General features: G+C 48.1%; 1 protein-coding gene across 3 annotated transcripts in view; it reads right to left on the bottom strand.

The window, feature by feature from the left end:
- Nucleotides 1–21,586, bottom strand: part of LOC146776373 (5-hydroxyisourate hydrolase-like) — a 341,771-nt gene that overhangs the window by 99,775 nt on the left and 220,410 nt on the right. The window contains exon 1 of one of the 3 annotated variants that reach the window (XM_085639330.1): nt 4,916–5,048. The exons of the other annotated variants lie outside the window; for them this stretch is intronic. The gene's annotated coding sequence lies outside the window, so the exon portion shown is untranslated. Of the gene's footprint in view, nt 1–4,915; nt 5,049–21,586 lie in introns of those variants that run through there. 3 annotated transcript variants of the gene reach the window in all.

The raw sequence follows: 21,586 nt of genomic DNA, 5'->3' as shown, positions 1-21,586 counted from the left end.
CATGGTCAAGGGTCTCTTGATAGGCAAACTTTGCACATTCGTAGCAGTAAACGCGCCTAACACAGGTCAGATGGCCCTTTTAAACACACTAGCGGGGAAAATTCAAGACTTCGCAGAGGGACCAACGATTCTCATGGGTGATTTCAACCTGACCTGGCAGAAAGACTTAGACAGCACTCATCCACAACGTTCTGACATGGGCTCATTCTCCGCAGACACTAAACAAAACATACATGACCTGGATCTTCTGGAGGCCTGGCGCACTCTATATCCTCAATCCCGTGACTATACTTTTTATTCTCATGTACATCGCACGTATGCCAGACTCGACTACATTTTCATTAGCCAGAATCTGTTGGGAGCACTTCAGGAAGCCAAGATATTTCCCCCCTCAGTGTCGGATCACGGCCTAATATCAATATGCTTGGCCTGGAGCAGCAATGTCTCAACCGTCCCCAAATGGTACTTTCCGGCACCTCTCACACGAGACAGAGTGCTATGCACCGCGCTGAGAGAATCTATATCTGACTTTTTTAACAATAACAACCCTGAAGACACATCAGACTACACCAATTGGGACACGCTTAAGGCAGTCTTCAGAGGGAAATGCATTAGATTTTGCAGAAACAATATCGAGGATGAAAAAGAGTGGATACAAACAAAAAGACTTGACAAACTGTCTCAAAAAGGTCAGAATGAAGTCAGTGAAGGAAGTGCAGGTTTTATTGAGCCACTTGCATTTTGCATGCAGGGTGGTGAAAGTGGGGAGGGCTTTTTGTAGGAGACTTGGCTCCTTCATGGCTCCCATTGCCGCATCATCATAAACGATTCTCAGCTGGGATGAAAGAAGACTGAGGATGTGGAGAGTTTTTCTGCACTCCTTTAACAGGATTCCCTTAGCGTCACAAGCAGAATTCAACTGGGACACTCACGTTTTCTCTGACACTTCAAGTAGCATTGGTTTCGGTCTTTACAGGCAAGGGCATTGGTGTGCAGATGAATGGCCGCAGGCTTGGAAACAGGGCAGCCGAAGTATTGCCTTTTAGGAATTCTTCCCATTGCTTGTGGCCTTAGAGCAGCGGGGTGACCAATTCAAGCATAAAAAAGTTCTGTTTAGGGTGGACAACATGTCAGTAGTGCAGCTCATTAACAGGCAGGCAGCGAGGGACTCACAGACATTGAAGTTACTGAGGGCCCTTGTGTTGAAGTATCTACAGTTGGATATGGTGTTTAGAGTTCGCATGTGCCAGTGGTGGACAATGACATTGCGGATGCTTTGTCTCGTTCACAGTGGCAGAGATTCCATGGACTGACCACGGAGACGGACAGTGCCAGGACAGAATGCTGCAGCACTTATGGACAATAGGTGAAAAAGGATGCTTCCGTTGGTAGAGGAGTCCTTAACTGTAATTACAAGAGCGCAATACTCACAGGCTTGGGCCGAGTTCTTGGCGGGGGGATGTCATAGATCGGATGCGTGGGGCAGGGTGGAGGACGTAGTGCAATTCATGATGAGATTGACAGAAAACAGACAGTTCAGGGTGACGATTTCTGGGAAGTTTGCGGGTATTGCATTCATTGGTAAGGTGTGATGGGGTTATGCGCCTTCTGCCGGCAAGCTGGAGAGAAGAATTCTGGAAGGGTGGTCAAGGGAACGGGGTAGCAAGAGTAAACCTTTGACGTTGAGCATATTGTTCAGAGTGCTTGCCGAGATGCCAGGTGTTTGCAGCTCAGACAGTGAGACAGTTATGTTTTCCACATGTCGTGGATGGTCTTTGGAGTGTTTCAAGTAAGCCTGGGCAAAGCACTACGCTACGCTCACGTAGTTTGCGAAGTTCGCGCTACTTCGCACTACGCGAACTGCACGTAGCACAGTGCGAACACGCGTAGCGTAGTGTTGCGTAGTGCTGCGGTCATTGTTTGCTTGCTCGCAGTCCTCAACGTCAAGTTGGCGACCGCGAGCAAGCAAAATGACATCCCGGCGAGACTTTTTCCTTGTTCGCGATCAGCAACATCAAGTTGGCGATCGCGAGCATGGAGAATTAACCTCCCGGCGAGATTCCCAACGCGAGGAGGTTAGGTTTCTCATTGCGAGTGGTCGCGTATGCTCGCGACCGCTCGCGATGAGAAACTACCAGTTCGCGTTGAGAAAGCTGCCGCTCGAGTAAAAATCTACTCGAGCAGCAGAAAACTAAAGCTCGCACTGTGCAAGTTGCCATTTTCAATGATTGCACAGTGCCGGTTGCTTGTCCGCACTGTGCAATCATTGTAAACGACACCTGGCACAGTGCGAACAAGGTACTACGCAGTTCGCGAAGTGCTACGCGTAGTGCGAACTGCACTTTGCGTAGCTTCGCGAAGTGCTACTTCGCGAACTACGCCCAGGGTTAGTTTCAAGTCTCTGGGCTATTGGGGGGGGAGTAAGGGGAGCAGAGGTTTACTCTGGGATTAAGTTTGTGAGGTTAGAGCAGACGGATTAAAGGGGTCAGGCTAGGAGCGTTCTATTACCCGCTTATCCAAGGCCTGACTTCTGCCCCGTGTGGTGGGGTCTGTCACTGTGCGTTGGGCTAGACCAGGGGTCACCAACGAGTAGCTCACGTGGGGCTCTTGCTCACTGTGCCACTGGATTCAAGATAGCCTGGCTGATGAGGAGTAATACCCTGAAACCGGTCCCAGAATGCTTGTTTCTGGCCCAGGGGGAACCTGGCTTGGCAGTTCGGGCTGGATTGTTCCCATGAGGAGCAGGGTCAAGACTGATTTGCATATGGCTGGGTCTAAACTGGGGTGGCATGGTGAGCAAAACAAAAATGGATTTAACTCAGATCTCTTGACTGGGGGTCAATGTATGAGTTATTCAGCATTCCGTCCATCAATTGTCTGCATAACACTTTTCACCCTCAGTGGGATGGGTATGCCAGACGTGGGTCCCTTTATCACTGTGCCGCTGGATTCAAGCTAGCCTGGCTGATGAGGGCTATACCCCGAAACCGGTCCCAGGATGGTTGTTTCCGGTCCAGGGAGGTCCTGGCTAGGATGCTCGGGCTGGACTGTTCCCATGAGGTGCAGGGTCAAGACTGATTTGCATATAGCTGGTTCTAAACTGGGGTGGCATGGTGAGCAAAACAATTGTTTTAACACAGATTTTTTGACTGGGGGTGAATGTATGATTTATTCAGCATTCGTCCATCATTTGTTTGCATAAGGCTTTTTGTAGGGAGTCAGGCATAGGTAGGGTGGCGCATACGGATTTATGTTTTGAAGACAATTAATTTTTTAGAGCCGACGGCGTACATCTGTCCTTTATGGGCATGGAGTTATATCTTGTGCAGTTGAAATTGGAGTTGGCTAAGGTTTATTGTATTAGACAGACGGCCCCGGGTTGGGGCAGAAAAAGATAAGGGGTGCCTCCCCTTTTTCAGGGAATTTATACACAATTTTATTTACATGATGTTATTCCTTCTCTATTCATATTCATCCATTTTTTCAAATCACGTCTTGATTTCTCCGGCCAGGTGTGTTCCGGCCTTTCATTCGAATAGAATTGTGGAGGAAATACACAGTTGTCAAAGTACTGACAGCGCAAAACGAATAATAAGAAAATAGTGTATTTACAGGTGAGAATAGTGTGTGAGTGAGAGAGAGAGTGGTCAAGGTGCGATATAAGGAAGTTCAGAGAGAAAGGTGGTGAAAAGAGTGGTGAAGACGTTGCGTGAGATAATAAAGATGAAGGTTTTCAGAAAAATATTAGGAAGAAAAGGACGCAAGAGGCTAACAGAGTGAGAATCTGCAGAGGAATATGGTGTGAAGATGAGACCAGGACTGATTGAGACACTCAAATACATACCACTTACCTCTTCAACAGACCTAGAATTGTTCAATTCAAAGTCTAATATTTTCAGAATTAAATCCTTTTCAATTCTAATTATTAACAAAATAATTTTTGTTACTCGTGAATATAAGCTGGCTGATATATCATTGGCAACGCAACACCAAAAGGTATGTCCAGGGCTTTAAGTGGGCCGGGTCTTTGGCAGTTATAAAAAGCAGTTGCCGCGACTGATCCCTATCGGGCTCTCTAATTTTGCCCTCACCATCATGGTGAAAATAAATCTTAACTCTGCAGCAGTGGTACTCTTTTTCTGTCGCTGATGTAAGTCAAAGAGACTCGTTATAGTTCTTTCACAGTCTCATTTAAGAACTAAAGCATTTTCAATGTTATAACAACGAAACCGTAGTTGTTGCTTATTTGTCTTATGCAACAAACAACCCTTGAAAAAGCCAATAGCCCTGACTTGTGGTAGGTGTAGTGTTACTCTTATTATATATATGGAGGCAGTGACACAAGCAGCAAAATATCAGTCGGGCGGCGCACTATGCTAATACAGATTTTTGGGCTATATATTTTAAGTCACGCCCTTATTTACATCGCCACGCCCCTTTGAGAGACACCCCCCCCCCCCAGTTTTCCATCCCACTTAAAGCCCTGTGTATATCTTAGTTTATGTGTACGTTTACTGCTGTGTGATATGTCTGCATAAATTAACTGACAACTCACAGAGAAACACTCACATAATGGTCATTGCTTTGATTTGCTCGCACGAACGTGTCACTTGAAGTGTCACACTTGACAGTAGAATGTCACTTTACGGGCAGACTGAATTCTGAAATCATAGAAATATCACACATAAGCGACATGAATATTTACTTTCCCGCCAGAGCGGGAACGCCTGGACTACAACTGCGAGACTTTCGGAGACCAGGCCAGGACCTCAAGACCAACATCAAAAAACCCCGCCACAGTACCAGAAGCATGGCCGGAGAGAGGCTCCAGGCGGAAAGAAACGGGGTAACATGTGATGTCATTATTACACGGAGCCTAATGTTTCTTCAGTGTCCACGTGCCCCGTCCACTCGCCTGTCAAGAAAGCTGCGGATGCTCCTCTGCTTCTTCATCGGGTGCCTGGGCCGGCTGAAGAAAGAGTTCATTCTCACTGCGGAGCCCCGGTTACTGCCAGTAAGGAATTGTGGATGGTGCGGCAGAATCTCGCGAGAGGAGACGCTCTAACCCCCAGATTGAATTTCCGAGTGATACCCCGACTCGAACTGAGCAGACGGAGGGCGAGCGATCCAAGAAAAATGTAACTTCATTCATTAAGTAACAGCACGGGCAGCAGCAAACGCCCCTCCCACGCGGTATGTATTTGCCTGTTTTTTTCAAAATTAAAAAACGGACTACAGTGTATAGTTGGCCATAGTTCGGCCTCCAACTGATATAGAACAGAATGATCGAGATATGTGATATATACATAATATAAGAGTCTTGAATGGCAAACGAAGGCCTAGACAAAAGGCTAGACTGATCCCATACTAAAGGAGGTTGGCGAAGATGTATGTATTTCACCTTTATTTGTGGATTAGGCATTTTTAATAGGAACATTTTAGGTTTCATCTATCCATATATGGACAACTGCTTCAGATTTTTCAGATTCTCAAAGAGTTTTGAGGTATTCTTTTAAAGTACTGATGGGTGTGAGATTGGTGATGCTTAGTGCTTTTCTCCTCTCTACTATTGCCTTCTCTGTATTGCTCATCCCCAAGACTCCTGTTTTTTTCTTTTAACTATCTTTCCTCTCATGCCAATGATCCTCATTCCTCTGTAAAGGTGGTAGGGCTGAGATGGAGTTATTCTGATATGATTGCTCCAGACTTTCTAGGTTGTTATGTATCACTACCTATCCTTGGTGCGGTGTTGTCCCTGTTGATGTTCACACCAGAAATAAACCTATTTTTGTCTCAAAAACACACTTTTCAATTTAGTTTTACACAGTGCTTCAAACTAAAAAAAATAGAAGTGCAGGTACTTTGTATCAGAGTACCTGCTTGTTTCTGAGAAGTGCAGTTACTTTACAATTAAAAGTATTACGTCTCTCTTGAGAAGTGCAGGTACTCTCCGTCTCAAAATAAAAAAAAGTGCCGGTACTCAGTACCGAACAATACTAGCCTATTTAAAGCACTGGTTATACATATATTCATTCAACCAAGCAAAAGCTTCTAATTTAGTAGGCTGGGCTGCACACAGGGGAGCCACTTACAGGTAGATGTGGAGCTACCAGTAGTTCACGAGCTACTCGTTGGAGAAGCCTTCCCTACATCTAGTCTAATGACGTCCTTCAAATGAGGGACTAAGAAGTCCTGATACACACAAGCGCAGCTCACAGAAAGGTCCAAGAGAAGTGGTTGGGCCAGGCCTCCCATGGCAATAATTTCAAGCATTAAATATTAAAAGGTAAGCAAACTCAATATCAAGAAAAGAGCCTCGCTTTTTAGAGGACAGCAATCCTATTTTCTTTTTTTAGCGACTCTCACCTACGTATTTCTATATTTCTATGTGGTATGCTTCGTCATCAAGTCCTCACCATGTACATTTTTATGGTATGTGGTGGGCTCAATCCCTCTTGCAGGGGAGCACTTTTTTTTTGTTACCTACAGATTTAGTCATGGGGACCGGAAGAGGGAGTGACAGATGTTGAAGGTTGCTTATTTGTAGTGTAATGGGCAGCTTTGGCACCACTAAAAACAAAAAATGGGGCTTCTATGAGAGCTTAATGGCTTCCCCATCTCAGGTTACACGCTTCAATTAATTTTTTCATAGACAAACAGGTCTTCCAGCTGTTATCAGGACCATCTGAGTCCCGCGATGGTTAATGAAAGAAATTGTCTTGATCCGGGTGGCCACAGAAAGGCATGAAACACTCATGCCATGCATTCACTCATGCTTTATACGAATGCCTTATTCTTGATACCCCCCACCTAATGTAGGACTCACAATTATCTTCGGGTATCTGCAAAATTATGGAGATTGGTGCCAAGGTACTTTTACCGACATTGCACTGACTTTGACATGTACCTTGCTATCATTTATGTGTAGAGCACTCATAACCATGCACTATATAAAGTGGAATATATATCTCATACCACTGCTTACCCGGGAAAAACATGCACCTCAAAATGCACCCCAACCCATTTAATACTTTGGATGCGTGTGACGTCAGTCTGTGAGAAACGGGGTGAAGTCACAGCACACGTCTGGTCTACTCGCAAAGGCTGTAAACGGTGCATGTGGCCGCCATCTTATAAAAAGAACAAGCTGCTTAATCTAATCATAATGTGAATCTTTCACAAAAAAATTATCCCTAAAACTTTTTGGGAAGCCAAACTGAAGGGTTATAATACACTACTAACATCTCCATAGGGAGACATGTACAATAGCTTGTATTTCAAAGAATATAGACCCCAAAACAAGAAACAGTACACATAAATTGTTATCTGTGTTCATATAGATATCCAAGCAATGGCATCTCAAGTTAATATGCTCAGCGGACATATATTCCATTTAGTCCTGAGGTCGGAGGTATCCTACTGCCATGGCATAAATACTACTCTTATTCATGGATAGCCAGTAGGAGTGACACTGTTCTGTCTAAAATTGGGGCTATATTACTGAGTTAAGGAGGTACAAAACAGACCGTGAATGATGTTTAACTCAAGTTATGCAAAACCATGGGATGTCATTGTGCAGCCCCCGTGTGTTAGTGGATAGCCTGCAGTTCCATCTCTGTTCTTTCTCCAACAATACATTGTTACTGGGGCCCCATTTTCAATGTTTGCAGCTGCTCAATCACTGTCCAGTTAAAGTCATCCATTGTATGTCCATGGGTGATTTAGTTATTAGCCATTTTCGCAGTAGCTCTTCTACATCGCAGGTTGCTGTGATGATCCCCTATCTGTATTTATATCTTCCTAGTTGTATGCCTACATAACATAGACCACAAGAACAGGTTATGAGATATAATATGTTCATTGAATTGCAGTTCTTATGCACCCGTTGTGTCCAATGTGTTTGCAAGCCCAGATTGAGGCTCTTTGCTGTTTTTGTTAGGGGGCAAAAAGTGCAACTACTGCTAGGTTAATGGCTTGTTACAGGTTGTAGACCCCAAACCATAATTGTCATATAGTCCTTTTGTTGGAGTCGGTTTCTTGTGTCAACCACAGCATCTCTGATGTTTCTATCACGTTTGTGCCCAGAAAGAGGTTTGTTAACAGATTTTTTCACACAGTTGGCTAGGGCTGCGTAGGTGATAAACACTAGCTGGGTCTTCTGATCCTTCTCACACGTGTGTTCGATGAGTGCTTCCCTGTTATTTCAATGATCTACGTATAATATGTTCTGAGTAGTTGTGTTGTCTTAATCTGTCACTCAGTGCTTTTGCCTGGTTCCTAAAGTTTGCTGGACAGCTAAAATTCTGTTGTAGTCTTAGAAATTGGCCAAAAGGGAGATTTTTTATTAACGGGCAAGGCAATAAGCTGGCAAAGCATAGTAGGCTGTTCCTGTCGGTCATGTTCTGTTGTGTATCAGTCTGAAGGATCCCATTCTCATAGAAAACCCTAACATCAAGAAGCGTGATGGTCCCAATACTGATAGTGTCTGAACTTTAAAGAATTAATTTTGGTTATTTATACAATTCACAAAACTTGTGGCGCCATCATGCTCACCATTCCAAATAACCAAGACGTCATGGATGGATCTCTTTGATAAGAGAATGCAATCTCTGAAGGGGTTTTCATCCACCATAATTTTAGTTCTTTCTAAGTGGTAGACATGAAGGCATGTGATTCCAGGAACAAGTGTACCCCCCATCGAGGTACAGTTTACCTGTAGGTACTTGGTGCCCTTTAATTCGAATAAATTTGTTGTAAGCATTAGTCTCATCCACTCTAATACATAATGTTGTGATGTGTTATGTGGCCTCCACAACTCAAAGACTCTCCCCGAGGGGTATGCTGGTGTATAAACTTTCTATGTCTTTTATGAAGGATAGAATTCTCTTTACCGCAGGCTGTAGGAAATAGTCACTGAACTTCGATTGTGGTTCTAGGATTGAATTAATACCAGATACAATAGATCTGCTTAGTACAGGTATCCTGTTTTTGTGGATTTTTGGATAGTGTAGAAGACCAGAGTAACAAGCGCATCTTCTGATAGAAAGTCTGCTTCTATTTTCGAGATCCATCTGTTTATTTCAGTCTCTTCAATCATAATGGAATTCTCTGTTCTGACTAACTATAACTCTGCCTTTATCAGCTGGTTTTATGACCATTTCATCATCTGTACATAAAGCTATCAAAGCATCCTTTTCTTCTTTGCTTATATTGTGGAACTGCCAAAACTTATGAGATATCCGTGGACTCTGTTGTTCCCCACTGTTTGTTCGAATGCTAGGATCTCCATTGGAACAGTGCTCACTGGAGGGTTAAATGTGCATTTTTTTCCTCATTCCTAAATCCTCCTCTTTCTCAATCTCTTTGTCAGTAAAAAAAGCTTTTAGTCTTAGTTCCCTAAAGAATTCTGGTTGTTTGCATCTGAGTTTAAATTTGTCTACTGATGGTGTGGGATAAAGCCCAAAACCCTATTGAGGACATAAAGTTGGGCATTTGAGTGGTGTGTCAGAGAAATTGACAACTAATTCAACATGCTCAGCACTGGAGTTGGCTCCCTTTTTCATGCTCCTTGTGTTAATTTGTGTTGGTTGGTCTTCCCATTGAATTTTCTGTTCTGATCTCCTTTTTCCTCTATCAGCACCTCGTACGCATCCTAAAAAAGGAAATCTGTTAGGAAGCGTGTTGTAAGACTATTTAAAATAGGATTGAGAAGGGTCCACCAAGAAGGGAAGTGGTGGAAATTGGTGGTCCAGGTAAGCCATGGTATATTGGGGAGGGATTGTTGCAGTATGTGTTTCTAGTCCCACATGATTTATTCTTCATGATTTATTCCCTGTTTGTCCTTATTGCTGGTCCTCCTCGCTGCTGCATCGCTCTGAATCAGACGCCCAACTCCCCATTGAGAAACTATCATTACTGCCCCCTGGGGTATTTGTGTTCGCTCTGTTGTAATTTGCCACCAAATTGGGATATACCTTTGAATGAGAATTTTTTTCGGACATCCTTTTGCAATTTGTGGACCTTAGCTTGGGTCAAAAATGCCTTGTAATTCCCCAGGTCCTCATTGATGTTTTCTCGTTTCTTCTTAAACAGAGTAGCTTGGACTGTAGCTTTCAAGTCACTTTTAGACAGCTATATCTTAATTGACATCAACTCAGATAGTCTCTTGGCATTTTTTATGATAAGCACCAGCCAATCGCGATTGTACCGCCATATAGTCATTGACCATTCTTTTCTAAAATTAACCTCTTCCAGGAAGATTCTAGGTTTGTTGTTAATGATCAAGCCTTTGAGTGCCGAATTAGGTCAAAGGTATTCGGTCATAATGACCCTGTGAAGAAGCGTCTTGATTTCATTGTGCTTTAACTCTGTCAATGTCTCTCAGTTTTCTGCTTTCACCATTGACTGGCATATGCTTAAATCATTCATTAAATTTTGCATTGATCAAGATGGCCTCTTTTCCATGTTTTCCTCCTAACCCTGACTGACTGTTAATCCAAAGGTTTTAACATAGATTTATGGGGGGGCGTGGCCAAGATGGGGACCTGGTAGGGCGCATCTCTGCGACTCTCTGCTCCCGCCCGGTGCAGCGACGCTGAATCAGTGACAGAGCAGGCCGCTCTGTAGTTGGAGACCCCCCCCGGGGGTCCCGTAGCAGATGAGGGGACTATCTGCGAGAGTCAGACTGGCGTGGAGGACAACAGCCCAGGGCTGTCTCAGCAAGATACGCAGCGGCCGGCAGCCATGGCGGACCTATGGGTGATGCGGAGACCCCATTAGAGGCCGCGCTACGGACAAGAAGGCTGTAAGAGGGTGTGTGCTTGGCAGACGAGGTGCAGCTCAGAGACATTTTTGAGCTCCCGTAGCAGGCAAACGACAAGTGCCTGTGTTGATCGGCAGAGGTGCCCTGCAGCGAAACCCTGCAGGCGAAGGCCTCGGGAGGAGCAGAGCCCGCACTGCTGAACAACGCAAGGTCCCGGCTGCTTCAGTTAGCACAGGACCAGCGCGGCTGAGGCCTTCAAGGTTGGTGGCGGCGTTCAGGCCCGGGGAGAACCAGGACCATCCAGGACACACTGCATCCCCCTCAGCAGGAGGTGAGAGGCAGTAGTCGCACCACCAACATAGCAAGGAGGCAGGGGGCGGCGGCTCATAACCTCATTGTGCCAGCGAAGGAAAGAACCCCCCCTTGTGCCTACAGCGGCGGCTAATGTGTAGGGCCTCCGGAGGTCTAGTATACAGAGGTCCAGTGCTGCGGCGGCCTTCATAAGTTTGTGGCAGTGCTATGAGGTGCTGCTCTGTGGAACCCGGGGCCAGCTATGTGGTGAAGGAGGGCGATTACTCTGAGTGTGAGGCGAGAGGCGGCGGCCGCGCCACTGTTGAATCAGGGAGACCGGCGGCAGCGGGCCACAGCGCTACTGCGCCAGTGAGAGTGCGTACCCCCCCCCCTGTTCCTGTGGAAGTGCCGACGAGGAGTGAGAGAACTCTGCTGACTTTGTTTACCCAGGCAGCCAACTAAGTGGGATTGCCCCCAGTCAGTTACCACGCTTGGGGTGGGAGCTGGCTGGAAGATAGTGCAGGGATGGTAGGACTGCGTGTCCACTCCCCACCCCCCCACCGGTGTGGTTTGCTGGAGGCCTTCTAGCACTTGTGTTCAACTCTCTGCAGGTGCGGGGGTAGCCAGTGAGAGACTTTGGTAGGTCCGGACACGTGCCTGAGGCGCCCCAGTTAAAGCTCCGTCCCTCTTGGGCTCGGGGCCTAACAACAGCGACTGCACCTCGCGGAGGCGTCCCCTGGTGGGGCTTCTGGAGCCTAGAACTTTCTTCCTAGCAGCACATGCCTGAACCCACAGGCTGGTAGACTGGTGCCATTTGCCGGAGTTCGGGCCCATCAGTAGGAGGTCGTAGCGTTCCCCACAAAAGAAGTGAACATCCGGGCCGGAAGGGCCCGGGAATTGCTGTAGAAGCCAAGGACTAACGGCGGACTCCAAGTGCCGCACCTCTTTGCTATGTTCCCATAGAGTATAATTAATTATATAGTTGTAGTTGGTGTGCACAAACTGCTCCTACATCCGCCGTTAAAGGATGCAAACTGCCAAGCAGATAAACAAAGTTTGAAAGAAAATGGAGCGGTGCACTACCAGATTATTCCGTTAAGGTCACACCAAGTGGTCCATGTTCTTTCCATAGAAATAGTCTTTATTGTGATCATCTAATAAAAATATATGAAGACAGTCTCAGCCAAACAGGCTCAGCCAACGCGTTTCGTTCAGAAATTGAACTTCGTCAGGGCTGAAAGAAGTATGAAAGAAACACATAACATAAATATATAAAAAAACATTAAAACAGACACAGGACCAAAAAAAACAAATCCATATATACACAAATACATATATATAAATAGGACAGAACTCTATCCACTCAACACTCAGAGACCTCACTGGGCTGACCCATTTGACTACCTGGGAGGGATGCGCGCTGGTTATCCTAGGGCGGAGAAAACGACACAAGGTATCGATGCGCTTCGTCTTCCTGGCCCACCTATTGGCTAAACGCTGTATAGCAATGCACTGGCGGTCCCCTACTGGTCCCCCGCTTGCAGCTTGGGTAGGGGCGGTTCTTAAATGGGCTGCTGCGGAGGAGGACGCAATACGAGAGGAGGAGGCTAAGGGTACCCGTAAAACCCCAATCTCTTTAGAGTGGGCGCTCCTACTACACCAATTCCGACAATCCCAGACCCCAACAACACTGGTAGCCGACATGAATACCCCCAACGCCGCACCGCCTCCCGCGATCCGAGTCTTCGCGGCGGGGGATCCCCCCCAGCGCCCCCCCACAGCACCCCCGGGCCGACTGAGTTCCCCCCTCTACTCACCTGATACACCCCACGGCTCCTCTTCCCGGACTTTGCACGCACCCACCCCCCCCCTAGATGGTTGGCAGCTATATAGCCGAACGGGCAATGGCAGACTTGGGACACAGCCTAGAACTAGTCACTCAGAACTCCATGGCATCCCCCAGGTTGGTTCTCCTCCCCAGTTTTTCTATACAGGCAATGCTCGGTAATCATACAGACCACTTCCACACGGAACAAGACACATACGTACTCTCTAAATTGATGTTGGTCTCTTTACCCGCTAATGTAAAGTATCCATTTTCACGACGAGTGATGTATGTACGCTCATATTATAAAATGCCAATAAAAAGAATTTTCAAAAAAAAAAATATAAATAGGACAGAAACTATGACAAATATCTAACTACACAAAAAATGTACATCCAAAGACATGTATTCAGGTCATCCTAAAAGAATATACTATTGTATGACACCATTCCATAGTGGTACCCATTTTAAAAACACGGTGATATCAAAAGTGTCTTTTGACCGTATAATATTTGTGAAGCATAAATACAACAAGCATTTGCAATGCAATAGGTCTCGCATTTATACGAGTTTGAGCTATTGGCATTGTAAATGACAATGCTTTTTATTTAAGTTTGGTTTTTTAAAACATAAATAAAAGGCACTGTCATTTACAATGCCAATAGCTCAAACTCGTATAAATGCGAGACCTATTGCATTGCAAATGCTTGTTGTAGTTCTAGGTTTCTCTTGTAACCTCTAGGGGTGTGAGAAGTTGTGTTGAAGGGGTAAGCGGTTGAGGTAGGTGAAACCTGTCAGTGCTAAAGTCTTTTGTTAAACATTTTGGACCTGCCAATCGTGAGGATGTAACTTAATGGCTAGAGCGGGCGACTTTGAAGTTGGCGAACTGGGTTTGAGATTGGTGTCGGCGCAAACATCCTGTGATTCTGGGTAAATCAATTAATCTCCCCGTACCAAAAAAAACGAATGTGTCCTACAACTGATGCTCATGTAAAGCGCCCTGATACCTTCGGGTCGAGTTCACGCTATATAAGAAAACTGCAAAAAAATAAACTCTCAAACATTTTTTCCGTGAGAAGTTGTCTTCCTTCAGAACTTGGCGTTGGTTACTCCGGGGTAGACTTTCTACAAAAGTGTTTATTTCGCGTAATGGAGACTCCAACGGCATTATATGCTTCGTAGCCCAATTTTGTATTCAGGGAAAGGGTGGGTTCCGTGCCCTACCTTGTATTCCTGTGGAGCACTTTTTTTCCAGTCAGAGGCACTTACAGAAGGTACATGCTCTGGCGTGAGAGGCAGCTGCCATCTCTAGTGAATATGGCACTTTATTTTAAAGCAAGCGCCTTATGCCTCGCCTCAGCTGTGGAAAGCGCTACATAAATAGGAACGCATTAGTGAAGGCTTGGAGCGAGGTGAGATCGTGTGCTGCGAATGAACGCGCACGCTTGGTATTGTCCGTTTGATGTCTCCGCACCCCATACAGGCCCTTTTGACAAGTGAGAGTTCTTTGTCCTGAGGGGTGGGGTCTGGGAGGCCTTGAGGCTTCCCTCGGGAATCTCTGGGGGAGGGAAGCTTTCCCTGCTGCTGCTGCACACGCTGTCCCTCCCTTTTGTCCTCGAGCCTTGAAAGGAGATAGGAGTCTTGACTCAGCACCCGGGAAGGAGGTGTGAGGAGCATCTGGGGCCACCCTTGCCAACACATGCTTCATTCGTAGCGCACATGCAGACAGTACAGCTTAATAAACACAAAACCAACAAGACCTATTGGCAATGACAATGTTTGTTTTAGCTGTAAATGGCAAAGCAAATGTGCTGCTGCAGCATTACAAATGCATTTAAACATCAGCGCGTTCCGTTAGTCACCGGTGTAAATTTAGCACCAGAGTGCACGTGATGCCTTAATAAAATAGGTTTGAGTTTGCGCTATATAACATTTGTGAGTTTCTGGCATTCATGGAGGGAGGAAGGGAGGCAGCCGTGCGGCCGCGAATGTGAAAGTGATAGCGATCGCGATCAAACATCAAAGCGGCCGTGCGGCCGCGAAAGTGAAAGAAAACGAGTGCTTTCAGGCTGCCAAATGGTGCGCGCGCCCGGAGCACATGCACTGTAGTTGGCGGCCTGAAATTGTAACGCCCTGAACGTCTCAGGATCGTTTAACAGACACGATAATGAGAACGCAACCACTTGTGAAGGTTTAGTTATTTTAATGAAGGCAAAAATAATACAAGGAATAAACAAAGGTTATAGTCACTGGAATCCTCCAGGCTAAGTACGTTACCAGCCCACAGCACGGATGGTCCTAACCGTCCTCTGCATATACGCCGATCCCGGCGTATGCCAACAGAGGGCAGAAATGAAATGGCCGACAATGCCAATCGGTAGGCTGCGAGGGGCACGAAGAGTGTTGGGGAGAATCGAGGAGTCAGGGAAACACCCAGCCGGGGTCTCTACCTGAAGGGAGCAGCCGCTCAACCTCTTCCTCAGACTGCACCGGGACGCGGAGTCACCTCCTGGTGATGCGTCACCGATACCCCAATCACAAGCAAAGAAGACTGAACCGAGAGCAGCCGCTCGATCGATCCTGTGGACTTCCGAGTCTGTAACGCGGCAAACACCTCCTGGTGTGCGTTACAGCTGGCAGTCCCTGTATCTCTGGTCGGGCTGGGAGTTACGACTTCAACCAGCAAAAGCGCACTGCGCTTTGACTCAGCCGAGTCAAAAAGCGAAGCTCAATGGTTATCCGGTAGAGCTTCCGGGTCCTTCACAGGTGACGATGGGGCAAGACACGGCCCAGGGAGTAACGACTCGACCTACCTCCGTTCTTGCCTTACTGGAGCACCACTCCGGAACACTGCTCTTCACTAAGCAGGTACGTCGGTGTAAACACAATATCCGACAGCGTTGTACCTCCCGGTTCCTCCCTTTATAGGGCGTGTTTTCCTTGAGTTATGTAACAGCTCTCCTGTTTACATAAGGGCGTGTTTTCCTTGAGTTATGTAACAGCTCTCCTGTTTACATAACCTCTCAACCGCTAAGCATCCTGGGAGATGTAGTCCGTTTTCGCTGGTTACCGTTTTCCTCCCCTCTCTTGACAGTACATCCTCCCTCTCAGCGGCTCCCCACGGGTCCAGCGCTGGCAGGAAAACGCCGATGGAACAAGGAGACCAAGCGCGGAGCATGAACCCCTTCAGCCGGTTCCCATGACTGCTCCTCCGGGCCATAGCCTTTCCACGCAACCAGGTACCACAGCTTCCCCCTGCGCCATTTGGACGCCCGTATGCCCGACACTTCATACTCCACCTCCGACTCCACGCATACCGGCCTAGGTGTCCCAGACGGCTTGGAGGGTGCTGGTTTGAGCAATGATACATGAAAGACAGAGTGTATCCGCAATGACTGGGGCAAGCACACCTTCACGTTTACGGGACCCATACACTTGGTAATTCGATAGGGGCCCATGTACTTGGGATGGAACACACTGTTCTTTCGAAACCTCATGTTTCTTGTGGATATCCAGACGTAGTCTCCAGTGCGGTACAGTGGCCCGGGCCTTCTCTTCCTGTCTGCCGCAGCCTTGTATCTTCTCTTGGCCTCTATTAGGACAGCCCTTGAGCGCATCAACGTGTCTTTTATGTGTGCCACCCTGTCCGCTGTGGCGGGAATCCTGTCCTCTCTGAACGGATGTAGAAATGGCAAGAACCTGGGATGTTGGCCATAGTTGCTATAGAACGGAGATGACTGTGTGGAGCTGTGAGTGGCGTTGTTATAGGCTATCTCTGCAACCCATAGCAAGTCGACCCATTCTTCCCTGCCCTGGTCCACAAAACATCGCAGATACTGTTTGAGCGTTTGGTTCAGGCGCTCGGTTTGGCCGTCCGTTTGAGGGTGGTAGCTGGTGGACAGGGCGGTCTTAACATGCAGCGCAGTGCACCAAGTCTTCCAGAATTGCGTAGTAAACTGCGACCCCCGGTCCGACACGATCACCCCAGGTAATCCATGCAGTCGTACCACATTCTTTAGGAGTAGTGACGCCAATTCCCCGGCCGTAGGGACTCTCTTGCAGGGGATGAAGTGCCCCATTTTCGTCAAGTAATCCACCACCACCAGTATTGCCGTCATCCCCTGGTCTACCGGTAGGCCCACCACGAAGTCCAGTGATATGCTATCCCATGGTCTATCCGGGGTCGGAAGTGGATGTAAGAGCCCTTGGGTTCGGCCATGGTCGGCCTTCATGGTAGCACACGTAGGACACTCCTGTCCCCACCTCCTGACATCCACTCTCATGGTTGGCCACCAGAAATGCCGTCCCATGCTAGCCACCGTTTTTTCAAAGCCCAAATGACCTGCGCATGGAGAGTCATGGCACCAGATGAATGCTTGTTTCCTTAGCCTAGGCGTGGGTATCAATAGGCACCTGCCCTTCAGGGGTATCCCGTCCTTCAGCTGCCATTCTCTGTGACTGAGGAGCCACCTCCGCCATGCGAATGACCTGATCCCTCTCTTTATTCCCCTCAGGAAAGTATCCGGTTGGATAACCCCCAATACCATCCTCGGGTAAATGATGGAATGCTCGGTCGCAGGCAATGGTTCCTTAACTGCAGATTGACGGGACAGGGCGTCCGCCTTCTGGTTTTCCGTCCCCGGCCGATATGTGATGCGGAAGTTGAACCCCGCAAAGAAGATCATCCACCGCAGCTGTCTGGGAGAAAGGTGTCTTGTGGCCGTCATGAACTGTAGGTTCCGATGGTCCGTGTACACCGATACGACATGTCTTGCCCCCATCAACCAATGCCTCCATTCGGTGAAGGCGTCCTTGATTGCGAGAAGCTCCTTCTCCGCAATATGGTAGTTGCGTTCGGCGTCGTTGAGTTTGCGGGACATGTACGCAACGGGATGAAGCACCCCTGTGTCGTGGTTGCGTTGGGACAAGATAGCCCCCAGCGCCACATCCGATGCGTCCGCTTCCACCACGTAGGGGAGATCCGGATCGGGGTGAGCCAACACCGGCGCCTTACCAAAGGCGCTTTTCAGGGCCTCAAAGGCTTTGTTCGCTTCAGGGGACCAGACAAACTCCTTGGACTTCCTCAGTAGCTGTGTGATTGGGGCCACCAATCCTGAAAATCCATCTATAAACCGCCTGTAAAAGTTGGCGAAGCCAATGAAACTTTGGACGTCCTTCACGCTTTGGGGCACTGGCCATTCTTTCACCGCCTTGATCTTTCGTTCTGCCATCTCCTGTCCCTCTGGACTCAGCATCACTCCGAGGAATTCCACGGATGTGACGTGGAAGTCACACTTGCTGAGTTTACAAAACAGCATGTTTTCCCTCAGCTTTTGGAGCACAGCTTTGACGTGGTGTACGTGCTCCTCCACACTGGACGAATAGATGAGGATGTCGTCGATATATACGACCACGTAGATATCCAACTCCTCTCTGAATACCTCATTCAAAAAGTACTGAAAGGCTGCCGGGGCGTTGCACAGACCGAACGGCATGACGAGGTACTCAAAAAGGCCGAACCTGGTCTTAAAGGCGGTCTTCCACTCGTCTCCGTCCCTCATGCGCACCAGATGGTATGCCCCTTTCAAATCCAACTTGGTGTAGATACGAGCTTTCTTGACCTGTTCCAGAAGTACACTGATGAGAGGCATGGGGTACCGATTCTTTACGGTTATCGCATTCAATGCCCTAAAGTCCACACAGGCTCTCAGCTCCCCATTAGCCTTCGGGATGAAGAAGAGTGGCGAGGCGGCCGGAGACTTGGACGGGCGGATGAATCCTAGCTTGAGGAGTTTATCCAGGTACCCCCGTAGATGCACGTTTTCAGGCTCCGTCAGGGCATACAGCCTGCCGTTGGGAACGCTGGCCCCTGGCACCAGGTCGATCTGGCAGTCAAACTGTCTATGTGGTGGTAGCACTTCCGCCTTCACCTCATCAAATACATCCTCAAAACTGTGATAAGCCTGGGGGAGAGCCACATCTTTTTCTGCCGCTGTAGCCACCGTCTGACTCCCGCTCTCATCTGCGTCAAGGGATTCCGTTCTTATTCCACAATGCAGGATGCAATACGGTGACGTCAGTTCGATGCGATGTGTTGGCCAATCCACAGAGGGGTTGTGTTTCTGTAGCCACGGCAATCCCAATATGACGCCATATTGGGGCGCTCGGATGATGTTAAAATCGATTTGTTCCAAATGGTTCCTCCCACATCTCATCGGAAGGACCCCCGTGTGCTGCCCGATGGGCCCCGTCACCAATCGCCTTCCGTCTACAGCATAGACGTCTTCGGGTACAGCTTTGGGAAGAAGCACTAGCCCTAGCCTGCATGCCTCGTTGTGGTCCATAAACATGCCAGTGGCCCCTGAATCCACCATGGCCACAACGGGTATCCACTGGTCATGCACTCCCACGTGCACCGTGAGAAACAGGTGTCGTTGTCCCTTAGAGACCGAGTTGGAAAGTGAAGGGATGGATGAGTGACTCCGAGATGCCCCTTCTTTGGTCTGGGAGTCCTCTAGTTTTCCGCCGGTACGTCCACCACGGCTGTTACCGACCGGTTGGCCCGATAACGTGACGTCTTCGGTTTGACAGGGCATTCACGTACGTAGTGGCCTTTTTTGCCACAATATAGGCACAATCCTTGTTTACGGCGTGACTCTTTCTCCGTGGCTGTAAAGCTCGCTCGTATTGCGCCGATGTCCATGGGTTCTCCCTTGGATGCGGTGGAAGTTTCAGGACTTCCCACTGTCACATAGGATGGAAGGGAGTTTCCTTTTCTCCCATGATCCCCCTTTCTTTCACTTAGCCTATGTTCCAGCCGTAATACCAGGTTGATAAGGCCCTCACATGTCTTGGGTTGTGGGTCAATATGAGCCACGGCGTCCTTGAGCTCATCGCACAGCCCGTGATGGAAGAGCGCCGTCTGTTTAGCAACAGGCCACTTGGTTTCCGCAACCAGCCTTCGGAACGCGTTGAGATACTGCACCAGGTCGTTGGATCCCTGTCTCAACTCAAGCATTTCACGGTCCGCCGTGTACGAGTCAGCCCTTCTGTCGAAGATTTTCAGGAATTCCTCGCGAAAAGCACCCCAATCACATAAGATGGGGTCGTCCCTGCTCACCAGAGGTACGTCCCATTGTGCCGCGTTTCCAGCCAAATAGGATATAAGGAAAGCCACACGAGCCTGACTCGTGGGGAACGCCCTTGGTTTGCATGATAAATGTAGCGCCACTTGTGTGAGGAATACCTGCACTGTGTTAGGATCCCCACTGTACCTCTCTGGTGTTGCCAAGGGGACGGCTACCGGCATTTCCACTACTACCGCAGGGGTCTGGTTCGTGAGGGAGGTGCTGGGCGTGAGCGGGTCCAATTGGATAGCATCCAGTCTGGCTTTTACATCGGCTGTTTCTTGCCTGGAGGCTGCCAATTCGATTTGCACGGTCGCTAAAGCAGCCAGCACATCATCAAGTGTTGCCATGTCTGTTATCGACCGGGAGACAGTTAGTGTTATTAAGGTCGGATATTTTGTAACGCCCTGAACGTCTCAGGATCGTTTAACAGACACGATAATGAGAACGCAACCACTTGTGAAGGTTTAGTTATTTTAATGAAGGCAAAAATCATACAAGGAATAAACAAAGGTTATAGTCACTGGAATCCTCCAGGCTAAGTACGTTACCAGCCCACAGCACGGATGGTCCTAACCGTCCTCTGCATATACGCCGATCCCGGCGTATGCCAACAGAGGGCAGAAATGAAATGGCCGACAATGCCAATCGATAGGCTGCGAGGGGCACGAAGAGTGTTGGGGAGAATCGAGGAGTCAGGGAAACACCCAGCCGGGGTCTCTACCTGAAGGGAGCAGCCGCTCAACCTCTTCCTCAGACTGCACCGGGACGCGGAGTCACCTCCTGGTGATGCGTCACCGATACCCCAATCACAAGCAAAGAAGACTGAACCGAGAGCAGCCGCTCGATCGATCCTGTGGACTTCCGAGTCTGTAACGCGGCAAACACCTCCTGGTGTGCGTTACAGCTGGCAGTCCCTGTATCTCTGGTCGGGCTGGGAGTTACGACTCCAACCAGCAAAAGCGCACTGCGCTTTGACTCAGCCGAGTCAAAAAGCGAAGCTCAATGGTTATCCGGTAGAGCTTCCGGGTCCTTCACAGGTGACGATGGGGCAAGACACGGCCCAGGGAGTAACGACTCGACCTACCTCCGTTCTTGCCTTACTGGAGCACCACTCCGGAACACTGCTCTTCACTAAGCAGGTACGTCGGTGTAAACACAATATCCGACAGCGTTGTACCTCCCGGTTCCTCCCTTTATAGGGCGTGTTTTCCTTGAGTTATGTAACAGCTCTCCTGTTTACATAAGGGCGTGTTTTCCTTGAGTTATGTAACAGCTCTCCTGTTTACATAAGGGCGTGTTTTCCTTGAGTTATGTAACAGCTCTCCTGTTTACATAACCTCTCAACCGCTAAGCATCCTGGGAGATGTAGTCCGTTTTCGCTGGTTACCGTTTTCCTCCCCTCGCATGACAGGAATTCTTGACAGAAATGCACTCGTTTCCACTTCCAAAATTCGTTTACTATAAGTCTCGCCAGAGCAGCGCTAAAGCGCTGTCTCAGGCGAGACCTAAAAAGGAAGAAGATAAAAAAGGCCGGTGTGGAGAAAAGGCTATTGGGCCTATATATATCCAGAGAATATT

The sequence above is a fragment of the Triturus cristatus genome, chromosome 12 (genome assembly GCF_964204655.1).
Source record: "Triturus cristatus chromosome 12, aTriCri1.1, whole genome shotgun sequence".
NCBI lineage: Eukaryota > Metazoa > Chordata > Amphibia > Caudata > Salamandridae > Triturus > Triturus cristatus.
The sequence above is the reverse complement of the archived record's forward strand: the minus strand, read 5'-3'. Positions and strand labels throughout refer to the sequence as shown.